Consider the following 9,232-nt stretch of genomic DNA (forward strand, 5'->3'; position numbering starts at 1 on the left):
ACAAACACATGTATATATATTTATATATTAAAAAAAATCACGTTTCCTGCTTGGAGCGTTGGGCCAGCGTGTTGTTGGCTCAGGTTTTTAAATTTGGGCTTCACAGCTGCATGAATTAGCACTTAAAATAATGATCTCGGTGAGGCATCCAAACCCCAGCTCTTGTGTGAGCCATCCAGGGTCTGCAGACACATGCCTGGGGCTTGAATGAAGTTAAAAGCAGGCCCTAATATATTAGGGACATCATTTGAAGTCCATTTAGGTAAATCTGCAGAGAATTTCAGCCTGGAGGTTTTAATTAAAGGATTCTTTTTCCCCCTTTTTAGACTGAGCCAATATGAGATAATATTTTTCTCCTCATCTTCTTAAAACCTCTGGTGTTTCCTAAAATAGACGCCTCTGCTAGTGATGCTGCGAGAGAGGATTGAAAAGCAGGGAAGACAAATCAATTGGAGAGCTCCAAAATCGGTGTGACAATCACACTGACATTACCGCACAAGCCCCGTCCCAAAGGGCGCGCTCTGGGTAAACACTTAAAGATTACTTAGTTCTTATGGGTTATTTCCTTTATTCTTTTTTAAAGGGTGGGGGCTGTACACCCCATGGTTGGGCACAAGGGTCGCCCAATGTTATCGGATAGTTTTCTGCAAACCCCAGCTCCATGGGCTGAAGTTTCCCCAGGTCTGTGTCTGCTTCTGGCTTGACTTTGCAGGGGGGTTTCAGCTAAAACAGCTCAGTCCTTTCTGACAGCGAGGGGTTAGCGCACTTTTGGTGAATATATAAGCAAGGTAGTGATGCCTTTGGTGGCTTGGGAGGTGGTTTTCTTATTGCACTAAATCCCGCTCAAAGCAAATTGCACATTTTTTCCCACCGAACGATTTCACTTGGACAGACTGTTATTTGTCACATCTGGGTGACAAACACCACAGAGGAAGGTCTAAAATTAGAAGAAAAAAGTCTTGAAATAAATGAATATCTCAGCAACGCATCTATTAATATACAGGTTTATAAAAAGGTCTCGTCTTTTTAATGTGAACCCCAGATATTGGGATGTGAACTGTATCTCGGAGACCTTTTCGGCAGCTGGAAGGGGGATAAGAGCCTGGCCTCCCAGCAAACATCTCCAAGGTGTTTCCTGAAGATCACGTCGTGGAAGCCCAGCCAAGCTGGGCTCACAGATGGGCTGCAGCAGGGCCAGCCCGGGAGGTGACGCTGGGGACGTCCCTCCCGCGGAGGGGATTTTCCCTTTTGCCCTGTTTGCTCTTATCCACGTGGCTTCCTATTTATTTGATCTTTTCTTCCATTGCTGCGACTGGCAGACGTGGATTTGCTGCTTGTGTGTTCTCCTCGTGTGCCCACCCGTGCCGTGCTCTGGGGCCGGGGGAGCGATGTGGTCCCCAGGACAGGCTGGGCACGGCTCCGCTCCCCGTGGGCCGGTGCGGTTGTGCCTCTTGCGCCGTGTTGGCCGACAACTGGACTTTCCCGCTGTGTGTTGTTGCTGTGGGTTTCACTTCATTGTCCTCCAGTGTTTTTTTTCTTGTGAATGGACTGTCACATTAATGAAACCCCTCTGGGTGTTTTTCTGTAATAAATGGTGTTGGTCGCAGCTTGGCTGTTCTCACAATGGTTATTTTGCCTCCCCGGTGCAGCTGGCAATAGGGTTTGGGGTCTGAGCTTGGGACCTTTGTGGTGAAGGGGTGGGGTGATGAGAAGAAAAAGCGCCTTTTGGGATTTAAGGGAATTCAGAAGATGTAATAAAAGCGACTACCTGGGAACTGGAGACTTCTGGGAGAGGTGGGATTCTTGAGCTGAGAGATGTGCTGTGATACAGCTGCCGCCCTCTGCTTCGTGAACAGGCTCTTATTGTAACCTGGGCTCGTGATGAAGTCCTGGATAAAAATACAATCTGGCACAAGGCTTTTGTCAACTTGATCTTCTCCCAGCCAACAGGTGGGAGGCAGCAAAAGCTTTGTAGAGGAGATTTATTGCTGCTGAAGTACCGGGTTTATCCGAATAGTGACACTGCGGTTCTGGTGCGAGCTCCTCCCTGCCAATAAGGAGAACAGATGGGTTAAGGGGAAGCAATAAATTCTCCATCCGTCACCAAATATAGCCAAGGAATGTCCATAGGCCCCGGGGCAGCATCTCTGCTGTGGGTGTTTGTTTAAGGGGTGGATGGTCCTTGGTGGAGAGTGTTCTCATGCAGCCTTGTGTGCTGGGGATGCCTTCCCTACTCCCATCCCCAATCCTGTGTGTTCTTGGGGGGCAAATCAAACTCCAGCACTGATAAGGCCTGTATTGCACCAGTGAAAGTCCAGGTGGGACTGAGAGGTCAGGATGTCTGTGCCAAAGTCACAAGCTGGCTCTGATGTTCCTGCAAAGACTGTCCTGAGCTCCTTGACTCACTTTTGGGGACCAGTGTTAGCAGAGGGGCCAAGGAGCCAACGGGTCATGGAGAGCCATGGGCAAAGGCCATGCAGGGAGGGGAGGTTCATGCGGTTGGATCTGTCATGTCGCTGGTTTGCTGCAAGCTTGAATTTTTGTTTCTGTTGCCTGTTTTCTGAGCTTTTTCCTTCACCAGGCATTGAAGGGCTTTGCAATGGGTGTGCTTTAAAATAAAGGACACGGAGGAGGAGAAAGAGGAGGCAGAGCTGATGGAGAATTCTGCTGCCGCTCAGCTGTTGTCAGCGCAGATGTTCACAAGGTAATCATGGCCTTTGAACAGTGAGAACAGCTTCTCACGACTAACCCAGGATTTAACCCCAAGGGTTGTGGGGCCTCTTGGCGAGGATGTGATGCCCTTGATGACCAGCTGCATGGCAGGGAGGTCATGCAGGGTGTGGACTCTGCTCTCCTGGTCCTCATATACATAGGGTAAGTCATGACACCTCCCTGCCTCAGTTTCCCCATCACTATAACAGAGATCAGAGCGATTCAGAGGTAGCAGCAGGTCCAGTGGGTGACTCCAGCTCCTTGGGGAAGACAAGCAGAAATCCAGGACTGCTCTTAAGCACAGTGAAGCGCCGTATTGCTGCGGTGATTCCTGCATGCCCAGCGCATCAGGGCCATGCGAACACAGGGCTGTCCTGACAACCCCATGGTGTTGGCCATGGCGGGACCCAGGATGTGCTGATGGGGACTCCACCACGTCCCTGCTGCGCATTTCGCTTTTTGTTCTTTCGAGAGTGCAGAAATACAGGGCAAACAAAAGTGAGCAGAGACCTGCAGCCATCCCAGGAGGCTAAAATGTCAGAGCAGGGGACCTGGTGACAGGGTGACAGAAACACCCCAAGTTGAAAGAATAGATAAGAGGACCTGGCGGCAAAAGAACAAGCAAAGGGCACTTGCTATCAGTGCTAGCGGGGCCGTGCCAGGATTTGGACAGCCCAACCATCTCGTTCCTTCGACACCGCTATTTATAGCAGTGTTCGCTGATGCCTCTGTCACCGGAGCCTAAAATGGCTCCTCTGTGTGCACCCGGGGTGGCTGTGCTGAGCCGTCCCGCGCCGGGGAGGCCACCAACGACGCGGTGACTCAACGAGCGTGTGTGGAGCTGCTCATGGCCCCGCTGACGGAGGAAGCCGCTGTCTCCCTCTGCCAAGAGTCAACCCCACGCCTGGGCCAGCTCCTTGGAAGATGCACCAGACGGTTTCTGTTTGAGGCCTGGCCGCTCTCCAGGGAGAGTCGGTGGGGTAGATCCACCTTCCAATCTCCTTCCTTCTCCCCCTCCCCAGAACCGGGGCTTGTCCGGCTCTGTCTGGGAATCAGTGGTTTCCACAGCTTGATGTTGGTCCTTGAGGCAGCCGTGGGAATAGCTCTGTGCATTGGCCACGCTGGTGGAAATAACCCTTTGGTTACTGGGCTGGAGGAAAACGTAAGAGGGCAAAAAAAATCTTGTAATTGTGGAGCAAGTATGCTCCATTTCCCACCTGGAGATCTGGCTTTTAAAAACGGCTTCATTTTCTGAGTTCTGCCCAGACCGGTGAGTGATGGAGGTGAAGATCTCTCCGTCCTGGTGTTTTTCCATTTCTGCAGCAAACGCTTCATTTCCAGGGCTGCACTTCAAAGCTTTGCTGGCAGTGCTGTGCTGGATGGGACTGTGCATGAAATCCCACCGGGGAGGAGGGAGAGGAGGATGGCGAGGATGGTGAGGATGGTGAGGATGGCTGCAGGTGCCACGCAAATCCAGCTGTGCCCGTCAGGGGGGGATCGCCAGCCCCACGCTGCTCAGAGCTTGGCACAACTGCTGCCAGATTTTCTGATTGAATGACTTGAAGGGAGATAGGCATTAGTGTATAAAAAGAATATACAAATAAAAGCCACGGGGTATATAGCATCCAGCAGTCCTGTGCATGGCATGGGACTTTCGCTTGTCTTCTCTCAGGGCAAACTGTGTGATTATCCCTCATCTCTGAGGCAAAAAGGGGACGCAGAGCCCGGGATCAGCTCTGGATTTTCGAGTTTTACTTAGTGGTACCCGCAAGCAGCCCCGCAGCTGGAACCAGCCCACACTGGTGTTGTGGCTGCGTCCTTGTCACCACCACGGCTGTGGGGACAAGGACGGGGACTGTTGTGTTGCTGAGCAGGTGCCACGAGAGGGAGTGAAGGGCTGTGCCATGGGAGGTGCCACGGTGGCAGTTGTCCCCCTCACAGGCATCCTTCATGAGCCAACGTGCTCCAAGTGGCATTGCCACCTTCTGCGGTGCCACCCCTTGCTCCTTCAGGCTTGAAGCCTGCCAAGCTGGGAACAGAGAGGTTTTCCTTAGCGCCAGCTCCAGCATGGGACACCATGGCCACGGGTGCCAGTGTGGTGCTGAGATGGGGCCACCATCATGGGCAACGTGGCGCTGAGGTGGGGCTGCCATCTTGGGCAACGTGGCACTAAGATGGGGCCGCCATTGTGGGCAACACGACACTGAGATGGGGCCACCATCCTGGGCAACACGATGCTGAGGTGGTGCTGGCATCTTGGGCAATGTGGTGCTGAGATGGAGCCACCATCATGGGCAACGTGGCGCTGAGATAGGGCCACCACTGTGAGCAACGTGGCACTGAGATGAAGCCACCATTGTGGGCAATGTGGCGCTGAGATGGGGCCGCCATCATGGGCAATGTGGCGCTGAGGTGGGGCCGCCATCTTGGGCAACGTGACACTGAGATGGGGCCACCATCCTGGGCAACGTGACGGTGAGGTGGGGCTGGCATCTTGGGCAACGTGGTGCCGAGATGGGGCCACCATCATGGGCAATGTGGCGCTGAGATAGGGCTACCACTGTGAGCAACGTGGCACTGAGATGAAGCCGCCATCATGGGCAACATGGCGCTGAGGTGGGGCCGCCATCTTGGGTGCCAAGGCAGGGCTGCCATCTCAGGTGTCACAGCAGGGTGACCATCTTGGCCACCGTGTCACGTCAGCCATCTGAGGCGCTAATACAGGGTGGCCATCTCGGGCACCTTGTCACCCAGGGTGACCAGGCTGGGGCTGTGGGGCCACCCCGCACGCCATGGCCGGGGCGCTGGGGGACTTTCCGCGGGCTGTATAAACAAGCCCCCGCTTCCTCGGTGGCCGGGCGGCCTCCTCCAGGTGCGCCTGGGAATCATTAGGAGGTTTTCACGCCGGGCTGAGTGTGGGAACTGGAAGAGAAAGCTGGAGAGAGGCCGTCTTTCATCTCCCCACTCCCTCCTCCCCCCGTGTCTGCCAAGCCTGGCTTCCTTTTGAATCCTTCAGCTTGTGCCAAGCGAGGGAGAAGGGAAGGCGGGGGGAATAAAGAGAAAAAGGGAAGGAAAGAAAAAAAAGCAAGCCACAGGAATGTGTCCAGGGATCTGGCTTCATTCAGGCTGCTGAGCCCTGAATACCCCGGCTCCCGCTCGGGGAGGGAGGCCGCGGCCGCCCCCGCCATGGAGGCGAGGGGAAAACAAACAGGGAAGCGGCATTTGCGCCGCGGCTGTTACCACAGAGACTGACAAAGGGCCGTCTGGAGGGGGCCACGGCCGCCGCCCCCCCGCGCCGGGTCAGGGCGCCCCGAGTCCCACGGGGGGAGCGAGGGCTGTTGGCGTCTGGGTGAAGCCCGGGCTGCGTTTCATCCCGGCGTGGGGACGTGGTGCCCAGACAGACGCCCTTGTGTCGGGCCCGTCTCCCCGCACAAAGGCGACAGGGCCGCTCGCAGGGAGGGCGTGAGGGGGAGGGCGGGATGTTTTTCTCCGGCGCTTCGGGAGGATGGTTTTTTGACTCGCTGCCGACTTTATTCCCAGCAAATTAATAATTTCCTCTCGCAGCAACAATGCTGGCCTGTGTGCGTCGGTGTCTCCCACCACCTCCCAGCCGCGCTTCCCCCCGTCCCTGCTGTGCACGGAGGGTCCGTGCCGCTCGCCGCAGGTTCCTTGTCCCGGGCTCCTTCCAGCTGTGCGTAACCATCACATCCAGCCCAGCTGTGACGGCTGCCACCGTGGGAGCATCCCGGTGGGAGCGCCGGGCCGGCTGCGAGCTGCCGGTGCGGGCGGCAGGGGTGGCGGGGAAGCACGTTGGGTGGCGGGGAGGGACGGCACGGCTCCGGGAAGCAGCTCTGGGCTTTGCAGCCTGTCTGGCTTGGTGGAACAGGAGAGCGAGCATGCGGGGTGACCACCAGTATACGCTTCCCTCCGTCCCTGCCTGTGCTGGAGATGCAGCCGCAGCACAAACCCGGCTCGTGGGACGGGAGCACCGGGCACCCCAGCTGCCGCAAAGCGCCTGGCACTCAATCCCACGGCAGTATGTGTCACCCCAGAGTGTTTGCACAGCTGCACATGTGCTCGCCGCTCCTTGGAGCGCCCGTTTGCTCGAGTACGCACGTCCATGGCCACGCGTGCCCCCTGTGCCATCGCTCCCGTCACCTGCAGCACAGGCACCTCTCACACAACATGGCATCCAGCATCGAGGAGATCTGCTGGGAACACAGTCCATTCCACCCGCAGCACTGTGTTTTGTTCCTTATTTATATCCCCCGGGGTGGTGCCACAGGTGGGCGATTGTTCCAGCTGACAGCCCGAAAGGCAAAGAAACAAGATTTAACTTCCTGCTATTCAATTAGAGAAAGTGAGCATTCATCACCAGCTGCTGGCTGCTGGCAGCAACGGTCCCACCCGCCGCGGCGGGCGCAGGAAAAGCTCTTTTCGGCAGGAAAGGGCCTGCTGCCGCGGCACCGCGGGCTCCGGCACGGCTCACAGCGCCGCTCCCAGAGCCCCTCGGTAAGGCTGGATGCTTCCCCTCCTGTCCGTGTTCCCTCTTGGGTTCATTTTTTGGGAAAGGGGTTGGCTGTTTAAAGTGGTCGTGTGGTTCGGGGGGACTCTCATGGGGAGCAGCCAGGTAAGGAGGGAAAGCCGCGAGGTTGTGGTGCTGGAGGGAACGGCAGCACAGCGGCTTCACCCTGGCTGAGGGTTAGTGGCTTTGGGAGCCCTTTGGATGTGCACGTCACCTCCTCTGTGCCCAAAGCTCATCTTGACCGAGCCAGCAGATGCCAGTGGTGTGTGGAGGGGCAGGGGATGATCCCAACCCTACGGAACAAGGCTCGGGAGCCTCCTTGTCCCTATTTCCCACACACATGCGCACTCCCTCGTGGTGTTTTGTAGGCTGGCGATGGGGGAGAGTGTGCGCTCCTGCGAGCTCTGTGTCTGGTGACGGGGCTGCTTCCATCTTCCCCTGCACTGACTCGGAGCCACCCGCTCACCGGGGCCTCGTGGAAACCCCTGCGGTGAGAGGCCCCGGGCTTTTGGGGGCTCCATGGCAGCTCCCCGGGAACCCAAGGCCATTCCTGCTCCAATTTCTTTCCTCACTCATCCCCTCCTGAGGCCGATCCAATTGGAAAAAAGTCTCCTGCTGCCTCCTCTCCTCGTCCCTTCCCCGTGCCATCTGTCCCCAGCACAGCGACAAATTCACAGCTCGGCGCTGGTGGCGTTTTGCGTAAAGGTCCCTTTGTGCACCTCTTAGCTGGCTCTCTATTTTTAATCCCTCTGTCTCCGCAGGGGCTCAGGGTATCTTCCAAGCTGGTTGTGATCATCAGGGGTACAGTTGGAATGCGTTTCGCATCGCTGCACCGAGCCGCATGCAGGCGCGTACGTTCACATGCCGACACGCACGCCGGCTGCCGTGCCAGACTTTGCTGTCACTCTCCCCCATTGGAGAAGACGGACACCCCGCCGGGTAGGGCCGAGCTGAGCTCAGCACCTCGCACGAACATGGGTTATTACCCCAGATTAAGAAGGTAACACGCCGCAGCCAAGACAATCAACAGCAATTAGCCCTTTTGGGAACTCGACTTGAAATGCTGCAGAGGCTCTTCCGTGCGTGCCGATTGCTCTTCCTCCGGCCCTTTGGAAGTGACGTGAGTTGGACGTGCCAAACCACCGGTCATGTCTGAGCAGAACATGGTGCCTCGTGTCATTTCCATGAGGCTGGGAGGGCTCGGGGGGGATGTCTGTGAGCGTCAAAGGCACTTGTGTGCCCAAGCAGTGAACGCAACTGCTGTCATTACCTCTGCAATGCCATCTGGCCAGCAGCGACGCAGCTAGAACCAGGGCTGTGCGCAGAAGAACATTTTACAACAGAAAGCAATTAAACGAATAAAGCCCTTTTTAAAATCCAGTAATTAAAAACAGGCCCTCCCCCTTGTTTTCCTTTTAAGCTGAAAGTTGCTGTTTACTCATTTGCTTTACAAAGTGTGCCTTGTTGTGGCTTCAGAAGAAATGAAAGTTTGAAGTGGTTAGAGAAGAAAGGCTTTGGGGCTGGTGCGTTCCAGGCAGGGCGGAGGGGCAGGGGCTCTCCAGCCCGGCTTGTTTGTATTTGTTCTTGTCTACTCACAAGATCGCTAAACACACGTTTAACAAGTAGTGAAACTGTCTCCCAGCCCCATGTCTCCCAGGGTTCATGAGAAGAGGCCTGGCACATTAGCATCGCTGGGGGAAGGGGAGGGGAGAACGGGCCTTTTGAAGGGTTGGGGTTTTGGGGCTGAGCTCCTGGTGCAGGCCAAGTGGCAAACAAAGGCTTTGTGTTCCCCGCAGCCCTGGGGACTGGCCCCGGGGCAAGGCCAGCGCCTCCCTTCACCAGCTATGGGTTTTCCCATCCCAGCCGCTCTCATTGCCTTAGCACAAGAGCAGCCGTAAGGCCACGGACCACAGCGGGTCACCTAGTCCCCGTCACCCTCTCCAGGTCCCAAACATAAGAGAGGAACAGAGCTGTGCCCACCCACAGTGAGTTTCT

The sequence above is a fragment of the Nesoenas mayeri genome (genome assembly GCF_963082525.1).
Source record: "Nesoenas mayeri genome assembly, chromosome: 21".
NCBI lineage: Eukaryota > Metazoa > Chordata > Aves > Columbiformes > Columbidae > Nesoenas > Nesoenas mayeri.